This window comes from Eptatretus burgeri, chromosome 7 (genome assembly GCF_056783735.1).
Source record: "Eptatretus burgeri isolate ZD-2024b chromosome 7, Ebu_testis_v1, whole genome shotgun sequence".
Taxonomy (NCBI): Eukaryota; Metazoa; Chordata; class Myxini; order Myxiniformes; family Myxinidae; genus Eptatretus; species Eptatretus burgeri.
In genome coordinates this window covers 55439070-55459004 of record NC_140967.1, presented here as the reverse complement: position 1 = coordinate 55459004, position 19935 = coordinate 55439070, and the positions used below count along the sequence as shown (strand labels likewise).

General features: G+C 44.5%; 1 pseudogene; it reads right to left on the bottom strand.

Moving 5' to 3' along the window:
* Positions 1 to 18712, bottom strand: part of LOC147023295 (uncharacterized) — a 53304-nt pseudogene extending 34592 nt beyond the window's left edge.
* Between the last annotated feature and the right edge of the window lie 1223 nt (positions 18713 to 19935).

Below are 19935 nucleotides of genomic sequence, written 5' to 3'. Positions count from 1 at the left end.
CCAGCTTGCTGGGATGATTGAGCCATTTGAGTATCCTGTGTTGGAGTGGTGAGCCATCCAGGATTGTGCCCAATTGCCCAGCAGAATGCTTTGGCAGCACCAATGCTCTGCACAGAGTATGGTTGCAATTGATTGGATTTTTTTTTCAGATTTTTTTTTTTTTTTTGTATACCTTGGTCGAGGCTCGTATGAGAGCTAACACACAACTCACAGCAAGGAGGCATGAGACAAGAGGCGTGGGAGTGGAAGGGACAAAACAGTGGGGAAGAGACACATTAGGTGAACTGTGGAAGGGAGAGGGATGGGGATGGGACGGGGAACATGGCGAAGAGAAGATGGACATTACAGGGACTTTCAGGAAGGAAAGCAGGGGAATTGAAGGAAGTGGGCTTGGGTGGATTATCGGGGGTAGAAAAGATCGAGGATTTGGATGGGGGAAGATAAGAGGTGGTGGTGAACAGCTGTTTTGAAAGCCTGGAGGGAAGAATGGGAAAGAATAGAGTGAGGAAGTTTATTCCAAAGGCAGGAAAAAAGAGGAATGAAAGAGTGAAGATGAGCAGTGATTCATGATTTTGGTAGTTTTACCAAAAGGGGGTTGTTGGCGGACCTTGAGCGCCCTGTGGAAATGTGGTGGGGACAAATCGCAGAGAGAGCAGGGGGGGCATGGCTGGAGAGGAGTCGGTAGAAGACAGAAAGACCACCGACCAACCTGCGGTGATTGAGTGAGAGGCCAAAAGACTCAGCTTCATTGCGGGAGATGCCGATGATCTTAAATGCCCTGGTTTTGACAGCATGAAGCCGAGAAAGGTGGGAGGCAGGAGCACCAGCCCAGAGGGGAGAGCAGTACTCCATCATGCTATGGACAAAAGCTTTGTAAGTGGTCAGGAGCTCAAGAGGGCCGAGGAAGGACTGCACGACGGAGGATTCCCAGTCGGCGACTGGCTTTTGAGGCGAGGTTGGAAATGTGACTTTCCCAGGAAAGGTCATGGCAGATAGTGAGACCCAGAAGCTTGAAAGAAAAGACTTCTTCCAGAGGATTGTTGAGAAAGTGGATGGGGGGGTTTTCTAAACGCTCCTTTCGAAGAGACATAGTGAGAGTGTGAGATTTGTCTGGATTGAAAGACATGTTCCACGTGTTGGACCAGTTTGTGATTTTATCCAGATCTGCAGTGAGCGAAGAAGCTGCTGCTTGCCGGTCTGAGGGATGACAGATGGTACGGCAGAGGGTGGAGTCGTCGGCAAAGAGAAATAGAGGATTTTCCAGAGAGTCCGAGAGATCATTGATGAAAACCCTAAAAAGAACAGGGCCCAGAACGCTACCTTGAGGAACTCCAGCCTGCACAGGAAGAGGGGATGAAAGAACTCCATTTAGGGCCACACGTTGACTGCGACAGGAGAGGAAGTCTGTGAGCCATGAGTGGGGATGGCCTTGAATACCATGGGAAAAGAGTTTGGTGAATAGTGCAGGGTGCCAGACTGTGTCAAAAGCACGTGATATGTCCAGGGATGCGGCTCGGATTTCCTGTCTGGCATTGAGGACCGCCATCCATTGATGGGAGAGCAGAAGCAGCATATGCAGGGTAGAGTGACCTTGTCTGAAACCATATTGATGATTGGAAATCAAGCCATTGGAGAAGAGGAAGGATTTCATGTCTGAAGCGATGATGGATTCCATAGCCTTGCTGATGATTGGGAGAAGGCTGATTGGTCTGTAGTTGCAGGGATCTGTTTTGCACCTTTTTATGCAGGGCAATGATGTTAGCAGATTTCCAAGCAGATGGCAGATGACCTTGGGCAAATGAGAGGGTGAATAGAACAGAGAGGGTGAGCAAGAGCAGAAGAGCAGGCTTTGAGGACATGTGGGCTGATGCCGGCTGGACCGGTTGCAGAATCTGACTTGAGGTTTGAAAGCAAGCTCTCCACTTTGTCAGAAGAAAAAGATACAGAGTCCAGTGACAGTTGGGTGCGACTGGGTAAAGTGGGTAGAGATAGTGATGGGTTTCGGACACAAGATTTAGCTGCAAACACCGAGTTTAGACATTCAGCTTTATCACGTGTGGAATCAGCAGTGCGGCCATTTGAGGTAAGGGAGGGGATGGAGGGGGAACATACACCAAAAACAGATTTGATTAAACGCCACCAGGATTTTGAGGAGGGAGAGAGGTTTGAGAGTGCAGACTTGAGATGAGAAAGATGTTGTTTTCTGGCTCTCCTGAGGGTAGATACACACTTGTTCCGAGCTTTGTGGAAAGAACTGAGATTGCCCTCAGTTGCGTTTGCTTTCCATGAGGCAAAGGCAAGTTGTTTCAGGACAACTGCCTCGCCACAAGCTTCAGTAAACCAAGGGCGGGAGGAAGGGTAGGACAACTGAACGCGAGAGGGGATAAATCTGTGCATGAGGGAGAGCAAGTTTCTTTGAAAGAATTCCCAGGATGAGTTGTTGTTTGAGAAAGTAGTGATAGGAGACCAGTCTTTAAGTTTGATGGCTGCTCGGAGACCCTGCCAGTCGGCTTGAGTGAAATGCCAGACTCGACGGCGGTGAGGTGGTTCTCTGATAACAGCCAGAGAGATGTCCACTTTAACAAGGACGTGGTCAGAAGAACCAATTGGAGCGAAGGAAGAGCAGCAGAAATTGTCTGGAAAATTTGTCAGAATCAGATCCAGAAGAGATGGAGTACCATTGGTTGAGATCCGGGTTGGGAAGTTGACCGATTGAGTCAGTCCCAATGAGTCACAGAAAGCTTTTGCAGAGGTGCCATGGCAGGTGAGAGAGGTACCCACACCTAGCCAACTAGCGTGATGACAATTGAAGTCACCACATAAGAGGAAGAGAGAGTTTGGATGAGAAGATAGAAGATGGTCCATGTTTTCGGATAGTGAGGTGTAGATGGAGTCATCACTGTTCGGTGGACGGTACAGTACACATATAAACATGAGGTGGGAGTGGAGGGGAAGCCGAAGCCAGAGGTATTCCTGGGGGTGTGGGGGAGTGAGAGCAGTGCATGGAGAGTGAGGAATAGAGTCTTTGATGAAGAGAGCAACACCTCCACCAGGACGAGGCTCAGGTCTGTCATACCGTAAGAGGGAGTAACCGGGGAGAGATACTTGGGAGTCAGACACGTCTTGGGAGAGGAAAGTTTCTGTTAGGCAGATAATGTCTGGTTTGTCAGTGGCAACCTGTATGGAAAGATCTGAAAGGTTTGAGTGAAGGCCCCGGATATTTGAGGTCCACACTTTTAATGAAGAGGTAGGGGAGGAGGCTTTTGTTGCAGGAGGGGGAGGGGGAGGGTAGGACAAGGGACGAAGGGGGGAGGTAAGGAGGGTTGTTAAAAGAGTGTGGGGTATTGCAGAATAGCGAGGGGAGGGGGCCGAATGAGGAGGAGAAAAGGCTCTGTGGTGCTGGGGGAGAGGGGGGACAAGAGACAAGGAAGAAGGCAGTTGAGGATTTGAGGAGGTGGAGTGAAGAGATGGAGGTGAGAGCGCAGTGGAGGGAGGCAGCTTGGTGGATGAGAGGGGGGGAAACTTTGAGAAGGATGAGTGAGGGGGATGAAAGGTGGGAGAAAGGTGAGGGGGGAATTTTTGAGAGAGGTGAGAGGGAGGCTTGGGGGGAGAAGAGTGGGATGGTTGCTTTTAGAGTGAGAGTGAGGGGTGAGGGGGTGAGTTGGCACTGAAGATGGAAAAAAAAAGAATGGTTGATGGAAAGCGAACATCCATGGCAAACTGTGGTTTTTAAAAGTTTTAGGTCAGAGATGCGATTTAACACAATTCTTGATGGATGCAATGAAGGCGAATTCAGAGAATGGAGAGAAGAAGCGCTGTAATAGTTGGATTTTTTAGACAAGGAATGAAGGAGAGGTCGAAATGAGAGCAGTCTGTTAAAATAGCAGAAGAGTAGTGCATTATGAAACAGTAAAGAGTCCCACATGTGTGAGAGAGGAAGATGAAGCATTATAAGATCTTTTTTGTTGTTAATATTAATGTTTGAGAGAGTTCAACAGATTAGGTCATAGAAGTGTAGGAAAAAAAAAATCGAGGAAGAAGACAAGGAGGAAGTTAAGAGGAAGAAGAAGAAGCAGAATCGGGAGAAAGTGAGCGTGTTGTTGTTGTTGTTGGGTATATATTTTTTTATTTTATTTTATTTTTTTTGAGATAAGAAAGAGATTCGTTGGGAAAATGGGGGATGTTTGGAAAGTGGGGAGGATGAAAATTGAAGGTAATGGGGAGGATAGAAATTGAAGGTAATGAGGAGAAAAAAAAACAAAAAAAACAAAAAAAACCGATCGAACACCGAGTGGAACCGGTAGGCCTCAAACCTAGGCCAAGGCCTAGGCCTCAAACACCATGTAAGAACGTCGACAAAAATACTCACAAAATAGCACGATTTTTGAAACAAAACCGAACTAGGAACACACAGTAAAATGTAGGTGAGAAAATTAAACAGTTAAAACGGGACAAATAACAACCAGAAACTTAACTTTGAGAACGTCAGCAGGGAGCCCCGAAGGAGACCTCTCGTCGCTCCTAACCAAAACCGGAAGTCGGTTTCCGGAGATACATTCCTTAGTGATGCAATCAATGTTTTCGTTGAAGCCAGTGCTTCATGACAGCCATCCAATGCATTGGAATGCTCTGGCTTCACACATCGCTCTGCAATAAGCTTCTGTTGCTTAATGAGATGTGACATCTTCTCAGCTACCATTCCTTGGTATACAGATCACATTAATACTGTGTTCTTCCTTTTGGACTGATTTCAGCAGCCATTCCACCATGCCAGCTTGATGTAACAATCCTTGATGCAGGCCATGCTCAATGAAAATGTTCCTTAAAAAAAAAAAAATTAGAAAATTAATGGTCCCATCTCATTGCTGGAGTAATGGTCAGAGCATCTGCTCTGAGTCTGCGAGGTCTGTGTGAACCCTGGCAGAGTCAACCACAGACTTTTAAAATGGTACGTGCTTCTTCCTTGTTGGACACTAAGCATTTAGAACAAATAGAACACACACAATGATGCCTCATCTAGCTGGACCAAGATTCAAGCCCAGGCTAGACAGCTTAAAAGCAAGTGTTCGTACCCCTCGACCATCCAACCACACTATCCATGAGTCAAACTTGCTACTTATATTTGGCAGTAGTAAAGAAAACTCACTTCTGCTTTGACGTGAAGCTCTGTTGTTTGCTTAAGTTTCAACCTCCGTTTGTATTGAGTGAAGTGAAGCATTTTTAAAATTTCGAATTATTTTCCCTCAGATTTTATCACCGTAGTACATATTGTTAAGTTGTTTAAACTTTCTTTATCAGTTTTTCATCAGTCAGAATGATTCGGAGAATAAAGTCAGAATGAATAGTTACTTTACTTATCTGTATATGTGCTGTTTAAAATATTAACATAACTATTGGCATATAACCGACCTTTGCATGACTATTGAAATTGATACGAAAAGAAGTGAAGAAAACTGTCAGTGGCTTAATGGATACAGGAATTCTGAAGACATCCATCAATTTGGCTAGTAAATGTAAAATTTTGAAGAAATTGGAGGAAGGCGTGAGCAATCGATCCATCAAGACTGAATATAACCTTGGGAAAACCTGCAGTGTAAGACCTTAAATATGCCATGGTGAAGATTCAAAAATTTAAATAGTCTCAGGTTAAGAAAGCCTTTGATGTGCTGTACAGCTTTATGGGCACAATGGAAGAAGGCAGACTGTGCATATAATGCAGACTAGTTTGTTGTGATAAAATGTGTGAAGAGTGGAATGCTGTAATTAGAGTTTATGGCAAAGTACTGTAGATGAAACAGAAGAAAATCTCTTGACTTCTCATCTTCTCTTATAAGTCATCTCTTCTAAAGAAAATCTCTTAACTTCTCATCTAAATCTCATGTCAGTCAATCTGAGCTTTCACATTGGGTGAACCACAAGCTTTCACGTTGTATTTCTGACTTCAAGGATGTACATTAGGGCGCTTTTAGCTACTATGGTAAAAATTCAAATTTGCAATAGAAGTTTGCAGAACCTTCCAAATGGTGAGGTTTCATGAAAAACTAAAATCTTCCAAGTTTTATTAAGATTAAATAATATTTAGGACTTGCTCAGGCACTTGACATCCTTCTCCATTAGTACAACATGGCTAAATTAAAATGAAAATCTCTTTTGATGAAAACAATTTAAAAAAATTATCCTGAAAAGTAAATAATATGCCTTTATAAAATCAAAGTTTCCTTTGAGGCCTTTGGGTATTTCCGTCGGTCATCCTCCATCACTTGAACAAGGTACTGCACTTGAGCTTCATCTCTTGTTCGACCAGCTTTCGTGAAATCTTGGATGAGGGCGACTCCTCTTTCGGCCACATCATTCACGACGTTCAAAGAGTCAACCCTCTGCTTTGCTTTGACGTAGGATTCAAAGCTCTTCCAGTTTGATGGATCCTTTTCCTCGAGAAAGTCTTCTGGCAGCTCGAGGAGCGTAAAGAGATTTTTAGTTTGGGAGGAGCAGAGGTCAGACAGCTTCTTTCCCTCTGGATTGGGAAGCCAGACTCGTCGAGATGGATCCTCTGAACCCTCCACGTCCTTCATGTTTATTACCATGGCGATCTTTTCTGACGAATCTAAGTTGTCATCAAAGAGTGCAAGGCCGACGTTAACTTCGCTCAGGTACCACAGATGGCGGCTCATTGTTTTGTATGCAGCATGATTCAAGGAATGGAGGGCTTGAAGGAGCTGGAGGTCATTCTTTGGCGCGGAAGCAGCATTTCGAGCGTCGAACCAGGCCTGGATATAGTGCTTAGCAACAAAAAGACAGACCTGCTTGATCCCGCTAAACAGGCGTTCTGTGCGACATGTACTGCGGGATGATGACGCGCGTTTAGTGAGAAAATCCGAGAACTTCCCTTGAAACATCCAGATCTTGAAGCAGTAAATTGCACGAGCCATCCAACGTGCTCGGTGAACGGCGCCAGGTGCCCTGAATGTTGGAACCTAATGTCCAGAAGGGACGCCTCCAAGGAAAATAATCGTCAGTTGGAGAAGTTCTTTGTGGTCGTCTCAGGGATGCTTCTGCTTCAGAAGCTCTTGGGCATGCTGAATGACAGAATTGGCCCATGGATGGATATCGGTGGCTGTGCTTGCATCATCAGCAGCAGTCAAGTACTGCGTGAAATTAAAATGGAGCCAGCAGTCCCGGAAGGTTTGGAATAAGGTGATGTCTGGCCCTCGGGATGCTTCATCGACCGAAGAAGAGTAAATTGCTTCCAAAACAAGTTCTAAGACATGGTGCCGACACACAAAATAAAGAAGTTGATGATCAAGGATGTTTTCAATACGAACACAGACCCCACCCCAGATTCCAGTATTAACAGCTGTCGTGTCAAAACACATCCCTTTGACACGTCCAATCAGGTTCCACTCCTTAACTGTTGAAAAGATGACCGCGGCTGTTTCTTCCGCCTTGGAGTCTTTCAGCATCGGAATTGCCAGGATTTTTGACACACCATTCCCAGTGACCAGAATTGGCATCCTGTCAACTTTGTCTCTTCCAGTGAGGTCTGGCATCAGCTTGGAATCCCAGTGGACTACCAGGGGTGTGTCAACCTTAAAGCTCTGCTTTATCTCTTCAGCGCGTTGCTTCCGGTGCTTAACACGAGCGGCACGAATGGCACTTGGACTGAGAGAAAGTTTATTGATGTCTTGTCCCAATTGCTTGGCAAATGGAATTAGAACCCGACTTGCAGAACGATCGCTAAGGAGAGTTCTATCCAGGGCCTCAGTTACTTCAGATGTTAATCCAGTTGTCCCACGTTTTCTCTTCGGAGGCTGGGAATCACAGGTGGTTGGATGGATGGAAGAAGATGGTTGTCGACTTGGACTAGATTCAGTAGAGCTGGAGGAGGAGGAAGACTGGAGGTTGGCTGTTTCAGAAGTTGCGGCCATCTCCAAAAGCGCCTTCTGTTTCCTCTTTTTCTCTTCATCCTTACGTTTCATAATTTTCTCTGAAGTCCTGACAGTCTTGTAGTCAAGACTCCCGATCTTTCCTGGACGCCCCTTTTCACGCTGAGAAGCAAGAAACTCCTTGTCCTCATCGATTTTTATAAGATTCATAGCATCAGCGTGAGCTATGTCAAACAGCTCATCCAGGTCGGCCTTGAAATTGTCTTGTTTCTCTATGTTGGTAGCAGTCTTCCGATTGATGCTTTTCTTTAAACCCTGCCACGTTGTGTGTAATTTTCGCACATGGACTACCACATCAGGAAGGTGCTTCGTAGGAATCCCCTCTGTGGACCAGATGTTCATTAGCTCTAGTGATGTTTGATTCACACTTGCAGTAAGGGTCTCATTCATTTCCACATGAAGGAACATCAAAAAGCAGAGAACTTCGGCCTTAGAAGGAAGCTTCTGGCCAGGAAGTGTTGGATTAGGGGATCCAATCAGCCAAATGGCCTTTTTCGATCTAGTTCTGGAGGCCATTACCCCCAAAATATGCAGAAATTTCTGGTCTGAAAAAAAGATAAAAACATCATGGTGAAGTGGGAAATGTTACAGAGTGGTAAGTACACATTGAAAAGTTATAAGTTTTTGCCAAGCTTGCGCGTTAATTCATGCACGCATGAAGAAAGGCTCTGCTCACTGCTGTGCAATTGCGCAACTTTCAACAAGAAAACTTTCCGTTTCCGAAATTTGGACTGAGTTGGGACTTCATTATTTTTCGATTTAGTAATTTATGAGCTGATTTTAATTTCTTCATATCAATATTTAATATCATTTTTATGCATTTAATTATACGAATATATTAATTAAACCCTCAAAACAGTAAATTCAGATGATATCAAAATAAACTTTTAATTGATCTGCGAAAAGAGGAAAAAAATCATTCTTGGCAGTTTTTGATGCCCTTTGTGCAACTTTGCATCGCTTGTGCAAGTTCAAGAACATGACTCAAGAAAAAAAATATTTTAACACAATGATTTCTAGTAGGAACCTCACTGAATGGCGGGTTCTGCGCATTAAAAAAAAAAAAACTTTCATTTTTTAGAAGCACCCTATTGTACATATTATTTACCTTGCATTTGTAATCATGTGGAAACCCCCATATCCATGATAACAGGTCCATCATTATACAGTCCGGCTAAGTGAGGTTTTACTTTACAGATCCGACCAATAAACTGGCGGATTCTCTTCACAGCCAAGGAATGTCAATAAACAGTGCACCGCACCTGAGATGGATATTAAGCTGGGTATCCTGTCTGTGTGCTCATTAAATCACTGAAAGAATAAGAGATAAGTGGTGAGATCTTTCAAGACCAATTCCATATGGTCCACTCCCCCATACTTAAGCACAATGTGCAATATTCACTTGGGATTGCAAATGTTTACATCTACACTCCTGCCATCTTCATCTTCAACAACTCTCAAGACAAAAACGGCTTTTCTTGTCCTCTTCAACAAAGCATGTCTGGTTGAAGTTTTCGGTCACTGAGCTAATCTTCAGTACAGAATGTTTTGGAGAAGACTGGTGTCGAGTAGGCCAACAGCTATATTCAACTGTAGAAATAAACCGGTTGATAGAGAGTCACCGAAGAAAGGAATGATTGGGCCAAAAAGCATATCTCTTAAGTGATTTTTAATCGGCACATTCTGATTCTGACCCAAAACGACATACTTAGGTTGGAGAAAAAAAGCCATTAGCTTGTAAAACAAGGTGAAGTTTAGTAGATCTAATGCACGTGGATTCTTGGACTCGTTAAAGTGCGGATCTTGTTGGACGTGAACCTATACAATTTGCTGTGTTTCGAATGTAAAGTTTTAAGTAAAGATGTAAAATGTCCATTATCACTCGATGCTATTTGTGTCGCTGCAACTCTCTTGCCTTAGTCAAAGTGATGTACTCAGTGTGGAAAAATCAATTTGGTTTTCTCACTGGCATTCATAGGATAGTTAAGGAAGCTGTTTTTCACTCAGTTACTCTGTTAAAATAAGAAATCTCACACTAGTCTATTCTGTGGACATTCAGGCTGCTTTCTGTTACTGTACTTTGTGTCAGTACAGAAAAAGAGCAAGCCTTTCCAAAGTATAAATGAACAGAAGCAATTGCCGAAGAAGATATACACTGCTTTTTCTCAAAACCGAAAGGGTCTGTGGCCTTTTATTACTGTTGAAACACATTCGTTCTGCCACCATCAAACCACCAGATGAGATACAGTATTTAATTTCCCACCATTGGCAAATCTCCGTGCTTACTTCAATGGGATTCTTTAAACATAGGATGGACGAGCATTTCTTCCTCTGAGACCCCTTCATGCAGTTTAAGTTGCTTATAAAAAAAGTGATTCAAATTCTGAAGCCAGAGACTCTGATGCAATAAAAGTATTAAGTGGATACGTCCCTTATTATCCACTGGTTGTAAAATGGAAAATGTCATCCATTTTGGTTTTGTGACAGCAGTCTTGCATCTATTCTTATCTAGTCTGTCACCGCTTCGGGCATCATCACCAAACATCACGCAGCATCCATCCCACGATAATTTGAGAAGTGTCTGTCTAAGTGTTTGTTTGACTTCTGTGCACTCATGAACCACTGGATGGAATGAGTTGAAAACTGATGGTTGCACTCTCGGCGTGCATGGCAAGTTTTTACGTGGTTAAAAAAAGAAAGAAAAAGTCCCGAGGTTTCAAGGTGGGGTGGGGAGTGCCAAAATTCTCTCTTTATGTAAATGTGTACCGTAAAGAGCTGCTCTCGGTATTACAAGTCAACCTGTCTATTTCTGGGGGAATTAACCCTTCCGTAAGGATGGGATATTTGCTCGGAGGTGTAAATAACAGTCTTAGAATGCTGTTTACAACACCTAAATTTACTTTCAAATTTTATTTCGTTCACCGGAATCACAGGTAAACTTTTGTTCAAGTGTTTGCTCTGCTGGAAGATGTCACGGCCTTCCATTGGACAGTACTTTAAAGTCAACCGTCATGGGATTGGAGTTGTGGATTATTATTGTTGTTTAATGTCCTAACAATCCTATCAAATGCCATTCCACTACCCATCCTTGAAGGGTATATCCACAACTTTGAGATGTAAGGATACATACATTTCCTTTTTTGAGAAAAACAGTTCATACCATATCTGGTAACACAATAGATTTTATCAAATATGAGTTGGTAAGAGTGTGTTGTCACTTGTATGGACCCCACCCCAAACCACAAGCGATTTATGACAGGAACTCCATATTATGGAAATTATCTGACAAATACCAGCTTAATATTAAATTTGGATTGCATTATTGATTTATTCGTATACAGCCTGTGGCTGCTTGGCTGCATCATTTTCTGGAGGCACAGCCATTCTGCTGATGCAATGCCCCCACTACCAGGAAGCTGGAACTCATTTTGCTAACCTCAGAAGGGTAATAGGCTGAGTCAACTCAACCTGATGTTAATTCAGCAGCCTGACAGGGGCTTGAACTCAAAACCCTAGGATCTTAAGATAATTGCCTTTAATATTTAAAAACAATAATAATATTAGTAGTCCTGTATTCAGGTAAAATCCTCTGGTGACACTGTCATCTAGGGGAGAGAGAGAGAGAGAGAGAGAGAGAGAGAGAGAGAGAGAGAGAGAGAGAGAGAGAGAGAGAGAGAGAGAGAGAGAGAGAGAGAGAGAGAGAGAGAGAGAGAGAGAGAGAGAGAGAGAGAGAGAGAGAGAGAGAGAGAGAGAGAGAGAGAGAGAGAGAGAGAGATAGGAGAGAGGGAGAGAGGGAGAGAGGGAGAGAGGGAGAGAGGGAGAGAGGGAGAGAGGGAGAGAGGGAGAGAGGGAGAGAGGGAGAGAGGGAGAGAGGGAGAGATATATACTTCTTATTCTTATTCTTTCGGCTGCTCCCGTTAGGGGTCGCCACAGCGGATCATCCGTTATGATCCGCATAATGATTTGGCACAGGTTTTACGCTGGATGCCCTTCCTGATGCAACCCTGGTCACCTCTTATGACACAGGGATAAGGTACACCTATTTTAACTGGGGCATACACCGGGCCCAGTACACTGGTACTCACTTTGCCGACCTCGGAAGGATGACAGGTTGAGTCAACCTCCTGGTGTGTATTAATTCAAGCGGCCAACGGGGTTTGAACTCAGGACCTTTTGGATCCCAAGCTGCTACCCTAACCACTACACCAACACCAGCCTATAGGGATATATATATATATATATATATATATATATATATATATATATATATATATATATATATATATATATATATATATATATATATATATATATATATATATATATATATATATATATATATATATATATATACACACACACACATGTATGTATTTTTTATGGATTTCAGAATCCAATCCAATGAATGCATACAAACGCCTCGGTCCTCAGATAGTTATTTCCCAAAATAAAATGTATGTCCAGGATAGACCTATCCCCATGGCTGGTGGGATTCTTAATGTGATGAGTTGAGAAGGGTACAGAATAGATTCCCTCTCTTATGGAAAGCTCCTTTTCTCTTTACAACAGACACATTCATGCACGTGAGATAGCCGTTCGCCCAAAGGAGGCTCTACAGTCGACACCCACCTTTTACCATCGACGTTTGACACCCCGTTCAGCAGCTCTATGGACGCAAACTGTTTTTTTTTTCATATCGGGCTGAACATTGAGGTGATAATTGTTGTTGACGTTTTATGAGCGCTTCAAATTTTTGCTCGGTAATTCTGACAAATAGATGCTTTTTGCCATTCGTCCAGCACCACAGGCATGGCGTTGTTGGCCAGGAATGGTCGTGGGATGGGTGGGTTGTCACGGGCAACGATTCGCAAATGGGGAAGGGTGGATTTGGCTGGAGACTGCGCCCGCCCAGATGGGCCGCCTATAAAAAGAGGACAAGATGTCTCTTCTGGACCGGTCAGTTGACAACGAGTCAGTTTGTGAGGGAGTTTGCTTCAGTAAGTCGGTGTCAGTCAGACAGCTTTTCTAAACAGTCGGTCCGTCAGTCAGTTGGTGACAGTTTTGCGACAGTCAGTCAAACGACTATTTCCATCGATTTCCAGTCAGAAGGTTGCTGAGCTGGCGACAGTTGGTGATGGCCTTGCAGCCTTACGGTTTCTCACAGCGCCTCAGCTTTTCACAGCTCCTAACAGCTGTCCGTCGGTTGTGGCTCCTGGCAGCGGGTGATGCTTGGACCGTTAATGCTTGTTCTGCTCGAGACCTGCTCTTGGCGTACCTGATTCTTGGCGTCCCTGGGGGTGATGATGTGACGTTGATTGGCATTCCAGCTTGTTCGCGAGTGGGAGCACAGCAAAGCTGGGCACTAGCAACGGACAAGGCACGCTCACACATTTCAGGACGTTGTTAGTTGACGCACAACTTCTATTTGGTAAGCGAGATGATTTCTCTTCCCCCCCCCCCGCCCCCTTAATGATCTGCGAGGTACCCTTGTCTCATGTTTAATTGTTTAGTAAGGCATAGAGATAAGCATCTGCTCTTCGTCTCTTTTTCTCTCAGTGCCTTTCTTCTTTTCTTTCTTTCTTGATTTTTATTTATTTATTTTCTTATTAATAAATTGCTTTGTTGACATTCCAACCTGTCCATGCTTGTCCTTTCCTTCCATTGATCCAGCACTGTCCGAACATGCATTGACTGGGAGGTAATCACCACACGAATTGACTTGTAATAGTCAGCACGCACCAGCGGTTAAACGCTCAGCCCCCCTAATTAAGATCTAATCAAGATAAGATTGGTGCTTTTCCGAGGGCGCACTCCTTGTTCAGGAAACCATGTGACCTCTATTTAAACGACAAAATTAGAGAGTGGACACTGGAAATCGTGGTCAACTGAGTGGTATTTGTGGCTGTAAAGCAACTCAACATATCACAAAGTTAATTGTGAGTGGTGGCCCCAGGACAAATGGGGATTAAACCCCCTCATAATACACTCGGTGCCCGAGGCCGTAACACTCTCTCTCTCTCTCTCTCTCTCTCTCTCTCTCTCTCTCTCTCTCTCTCTCTCTCTCTCTCTCTCTCTCTCTCTCTCTCTCTCTCTCTCTCTCTCTCTCTCTCTCTCTCTCTCTCTCTCTCTCTATATATATATATATATATATATATATATATATATATATATATATATATATATATATATATATATATATATACACATATACACATATATGTAGATATACCTGTGTATGTGGATGTATGTATGTATGTTAATTCCAGCAGATGTGATGTCCTGTCCAGTTCAATGTATATTCGAGAGATGGCACACACATTGATGAATCACCCTGCCTGTGAAACACCAGGATGAGAGATTATAGCTGTGTTGGGATTTAAACCCAAGCGAGACAGCTGAGAGTGAGCGTGCATACCTCTCGTCTATCCTAACGTGATTTGGCAACTCATTACTTTGTAAGAACTGAAAACGTTTTTTACTCATTGTAATCATCCAATTTATTTTGCATTCCTAACTCTGGGGATGTCTCCACGGAAAACAGCACTTTGGCATTGCTATTGAACCTTGAAGAGCACTCGCAAAGTAGCTTAAACACTCAAGCAAGCACTCCAAAAAAACTGGCTTTGCAAGCGATTAGCGGTCACCGATCGGTCATATGAACATCATGCACCCGGAGACGCCCGGAATGTCAAGCGATGTCCGAATTGGGCAAATGAACACTTTTTTATCGCAGTTGGAACTGCTGAGGTGAATAAAGAAGTTTCAATTTTGAAATTCAGCTCAGATTAAGAGATTCAAGTGATTATGGCATGTGAGAAAATGAAATAAAGTCACAAACGCTGGTGTCTCAGGGTGTTTATAAGCATTGCAATGTATCCAGTTATTCTTACGTATGATGATCAGGCATTCAATATGAGTGACGAAAGTTGAAAAGACAAAAACTTTATCGTGAAGAAACCATAGCAGCTTGTCCCAAGTCAAGGCATTGTTGAGCAGGCCAAACAAAATTGCGAATTAATACCCCAGTGAGGGACAGCGAGGTGATGAAGGATGACTCTTGATAAAGGATTATAATTAAAGGTCAGGTCAGGTCAGGTCAGGTATGGGAGCATGCATCAGAACAGCGCGTCGCTGTGTCCACTTTCCTGCCGGTACCCCAGGGGCCTCCGTCTGGCCATCCCCCAGGCAGATGCCTGGCCAATCCTCATCTCCTTGAGATGCCGATCAACCTGCTGCAACCACGAGGCACATAGTCGGCCCATTGGCCTCCTCCACTCACTAGACTCCCTCGCTGAGAGAATCTGGTGAGCAGGATCAGCATCAGGAAAACGAACCACTTGTCCATACAGCCGCAGCTGATGCTCATGGACCATGCAGGTAACAAATCTCATCCGAGTCTCTCTCAGCAACCGCTCGTTGGACACAAAGTCCGACCAGCGATGGCCAAGGATTCTCCGAAGAGACCTGGTACCAAAGGAATTAAGTCTCCATCTCAGATCCCTGGTCAAAGTCCAAGTCTCACATCCATAGAGCAACACTGGAAGCACCAAGAACCTGAAGACTCGGACTTTCGTCCGCCCACATAGATACCGGCACGCCACACCCCATTATCCAGTGAATCCATGACTCCCCAGGTCAGACCCAGATGTCTATTGACCTTTGACTCACAGCCAGCAGAGACATGAATATCACTGCCAAGGTAAGTGAATCTCTCCATGACCTCAACATCCTCACCACAAACAGGCACAGACAGGACAGTTGCATCCAATATCTCATTGAAAGCCTGGATCTTAGTTTTGCCCCAGGAAACCCGTAATCCCAGCGGCTCCGACGACTCATTCAGCTTCTCGTGGGCCCCCAAAACGATAGCTAAAGTATCCACAAAGATGACTGCATCATCTGCGAAATCAAGGTAAGAGATCTTGACATTCCCAAATGATGCACCACAGCTTGATCTCTCCGACATTTTCCCCAGAATCCAGTCCATACAAGTGCTGAAAAGTGTGGAGGCCAGTACACACCCCTGATGAACTCCAGTAACAACTGGAAATAAGTCAGAGATGGTACCACAACATCTCACAGCACTCCCAGTACCAGAGTATACTTCAGACATCAGATTGATCAGTTTTGGTGGGACCCACGAAGACCAAGAATCCTCCAGAGGGCATCCCGATTCACTGAATCAAATAGTCAAGGATGTTAGGGATCTTTTGGTTCAGATTCTTCCAAAAGCACCAAATGTGGCCCATATGTTGCCCATACCATACTTTTTCGATTTTAGACGGGCGCCAAGATGGGCACCCCCCCCCTCCCGGGGCCACCATATTGGCGAAATCCAATTATGGCCGCCATCCGGGTTTGAGGTCAATTGTAGTTTAACAATCAAAAGGGCAAGAATCATGAATAATGCAACTTTTTAGGGGTTTTGGTGTCAGGGAATCTGATTCTGATCTAATTTTGATGATTTCAGGTCATGGTACCCAATTTTGGGTTCCAAGGTCAAAGATCAAAAGTGGTACTACTAAAATTTCAACAAAAATAATTCAGGAAATATTTTTTATTAAAATACTTCGGGAATAACATCTACTGACAAAACGCCGCTATGTACGCTCAGGACATATCCGTAGAACTCGTCCAGTGAGAAGTTGCCCTGAGCTTTACTATCTATATTATCCACATCGTGGGTGGTGAAGACCTTGAGACGACTGTTGGTGGGTACCATCACCTCATCCTGAGCATGGCGAGCACACACCGCATGCGCAACATCTCGCTTCACTTCCATGACACGATTGTACGATACCGAGATACCCTGTTCTTGGTCAATCCCAATTTATTTTTTGTACAATGCATGTCCGTGCAGCTTGAGGCCATGATACAGGGAGAAGGGGGTTTCTCGCTCCTTGTTGTGCCATACTGCAGACGTCTTGACTGCATGGTGCGAACCCTTACTAGTATTGTAGATGAGCAGTTGTGAGATGTTGCATGCGATCTTCTCCCGGGCATCCAGATTGGCGTCGCCACCGATATTCTCACGTCCACGAAGAGCTGATGGGCCTTGGAGAACAACGTTGAAGAAACTCCTCATCTCCTCGTTGACTGGAGCCGTGAGGCAGTTAAGGGGGAAGGAGCTGTCGAAAGGCTCCTGACTCATTCTACAAAACTTGTGCATCATCACCGCAGCCCGCATGAACGTAAGTGCATCCTCTTGACCAATCTGAGACCTATATGTCTTGGCCAGCTCATCATCCACCTTCAGTTTGTGAGAATTGTAAATATCCTTCCTGCCTTCATTCCCTTTGGAAAACTAAGCCCATTCAGGTCGGAGGTCGAGAAGGTGATCCTTGTATCGAGTTGAGTGTGGTTCTTTTTTTTTCTCGGCATGGGTGACCTTGATCACTCATAAGCTTTTGATACATCTCGCGTAGCTCTGAGAGCTTAAATACAGTGGTGTCTGAATGTTCGATCAGGTCTATAATTTGAGCGCAGATGATGGGATCGAAGAGCGGAGGTGCGGGACCCATCCTTTCTCGTCGCTCAGCAGCGCGAGCGGAGTCTCGCAAATGTACATATCATTGATGGTGATAATAGGCATCAGCCGCATGTGCATCAGAGTTATGGCAACCAGTCTGCCAAGTAAATGAAAGTTTTTGTTCGTCTTCGCCCAACTCTTTAGGTTGGCGTCTATGACATCGGTTACTACCTTGTGGAGGTTGGCCTCGTCCTCCCCCTCACAGATTACACAACACTTATGCTTCAGTCACATTTGGCTCAGCGGCCGTTGGGTCTAAAAAATCTACGGCCACCAGCAATTATAGGGTGGCCACAGTATTTCCACGGTCACACAATATAGCAGTCACATATGTTTTTATTTTTTTGGGTAGCCGCACGGGGTATTAAGATATTGTGGAGACCAAAAATGTGGAGGTGCCGTATGGTCTTTGATTTGATGTCGCACGGTGACCTTAGGGCGTCCCTGCGGCGGCCATAGAATTTCAAGGTGCCTGCAAGGCGACCGCAGGGGGACCCTAAGGCGAAAGTGGAAATAGTGCGGCCGCCGTAATTTTTGGGGGGTTGGCAAAATTCATTTTTCATTGATAAGAGCCTACGGAAAATGCACAAATAACGCAAGCCCACCGTACGCCCTACGTATGGTCGACGTGGAACACATCTACGTCATGGCTATGGCTTGTCGAATTGCTACGGCCAACCTAGAAATGAAAAAAGTTATAACTCCGCGCTTTAATTCCACGGAGACCCCTACGGCCTGTAAAAGATAGCCATATGGCGAAGGGCTACCCTGAGGCCACCTCAGAAACTCTGCGGCCACCGCACATTTCTTTCAATTCAGGGGGGGTACAGCCGCCGTATCCTAGCCATAGAGCAAATGTGACTCATGCTTTAAAATTGCCTGGAGACTGAAATTCCCAAGATGACCTGATTTTTTGGGGACTATTCTGAGAGCCGGCTTCTTTGTCCAGCTTCTCTCTCGCCCGTTTGACACGAGAACAACAACAATAACTCCTGCAAGTTTTGTGATGCTGAGCATTATCCGATTTAAGAGTTGCTGCAATACCTGAGCTATCATTCAACTGACTAATCGTGACATCGATACCAGAAGGAAGATTATTGGCATTGATAGCATTGAAGTCTTTGAGATCTCTCTCAAGTGATACAAGTCCCTCATCTTTAAGAGTTTGCAAGGCTTCTCCAGTTTTGTCCGATTGACAAAGACAACAGAGTCCCCAATTCATAATTTCGGTAGAGGACATAGTTTGACACTCATATTATGTAGGCTCGTTGTCGCAATGAACTTTCATCTCGTCATCACGGTGACATGATAGCAAGCTGAGTCGCAGGTTCCGGATCCACTCCTGAACATGCAAGAACAGGGAGAGGATAGTCTCATGAGATAGGGTAGACATCACAGCTCCGAATGCCATCATGCACCACCGCCGCTGCTGGACATGTCAACACTCACAGACTTGGTATTATCTTTAAAATGAAACAAAAAGTTTATGACATAACAAGTCAAAATTAAAAACATTCAAGTCTTATTTTCTAAATTATTAATGGGTTATTTTGATTGACAACCCAGGTGGGCAGTAGAGGCCGTAGGCAGGCCATTTTTGAAATGACGCCCCAAAAACGCCAGGTTTGACCCCAAAATGACTTTAGGGTGACCTTGAGGGGTGACCTTGACCTCAAATCGTTGAAATAAAATCAGAACCAAATTCCCCGACCCCGAAAACCCCTAAAAGTGGTATTATTCATGATTCTAGCCCTTTTGGTTTAACTATGATTGACCTCTTATCCGGATGGCGGCCATAATTGGATTTCGCCAACATGGCAGCACGGGGGGGTGCCCGTCTAAAATCGAAAAAGTATGGCATAGGTGACATATGGGCCAAATTTGGTGCTTCAGGAAGAATCTGAACCAAACAGTCCCTAGAATTCCCCAACGTCCCTGACTAAAATGCTTTACAGAGATCAACATAAGCTGCAAGCAACCCCTGCCGAAACGCTCGTCTGCATTCGGTGAGGATCCGAAGAGCAAGTATATGGTCAATCGTTGACCTCTTTGGTATAAAGCCTGACTTATCTGGGCACCCTATCATAGTGACTGTGACAGTGACGCAGCTGGTGACGAACCCCATCAATAATTACCCGAGCAAAGACCTTGCCCAGCACTGAGAGCAGCGTCACCCCTCGGTAGTTGTTGCAGTATTGGCGATCACGCTTCCCTTTCCAGACAGAGACAATAAGGCCCCTCTTCCAGTCAGTTGGGATGATGCATGTGTTCCAGGCAGAGCACAGAACTGCATGCAACAACAAGAGTACAGCATTTCTACCAGCCTTGAGAAGTTCAGCATGGATGCCATAGATCCATGGAGCTTTATACCATTTCAACCGGTTCACTGCAGCCTGTGTTTCCACAAACAAAGGTAAACCACAATTGATTGGAGGGTCAGCAACAGGGATTGTAACACCCCTG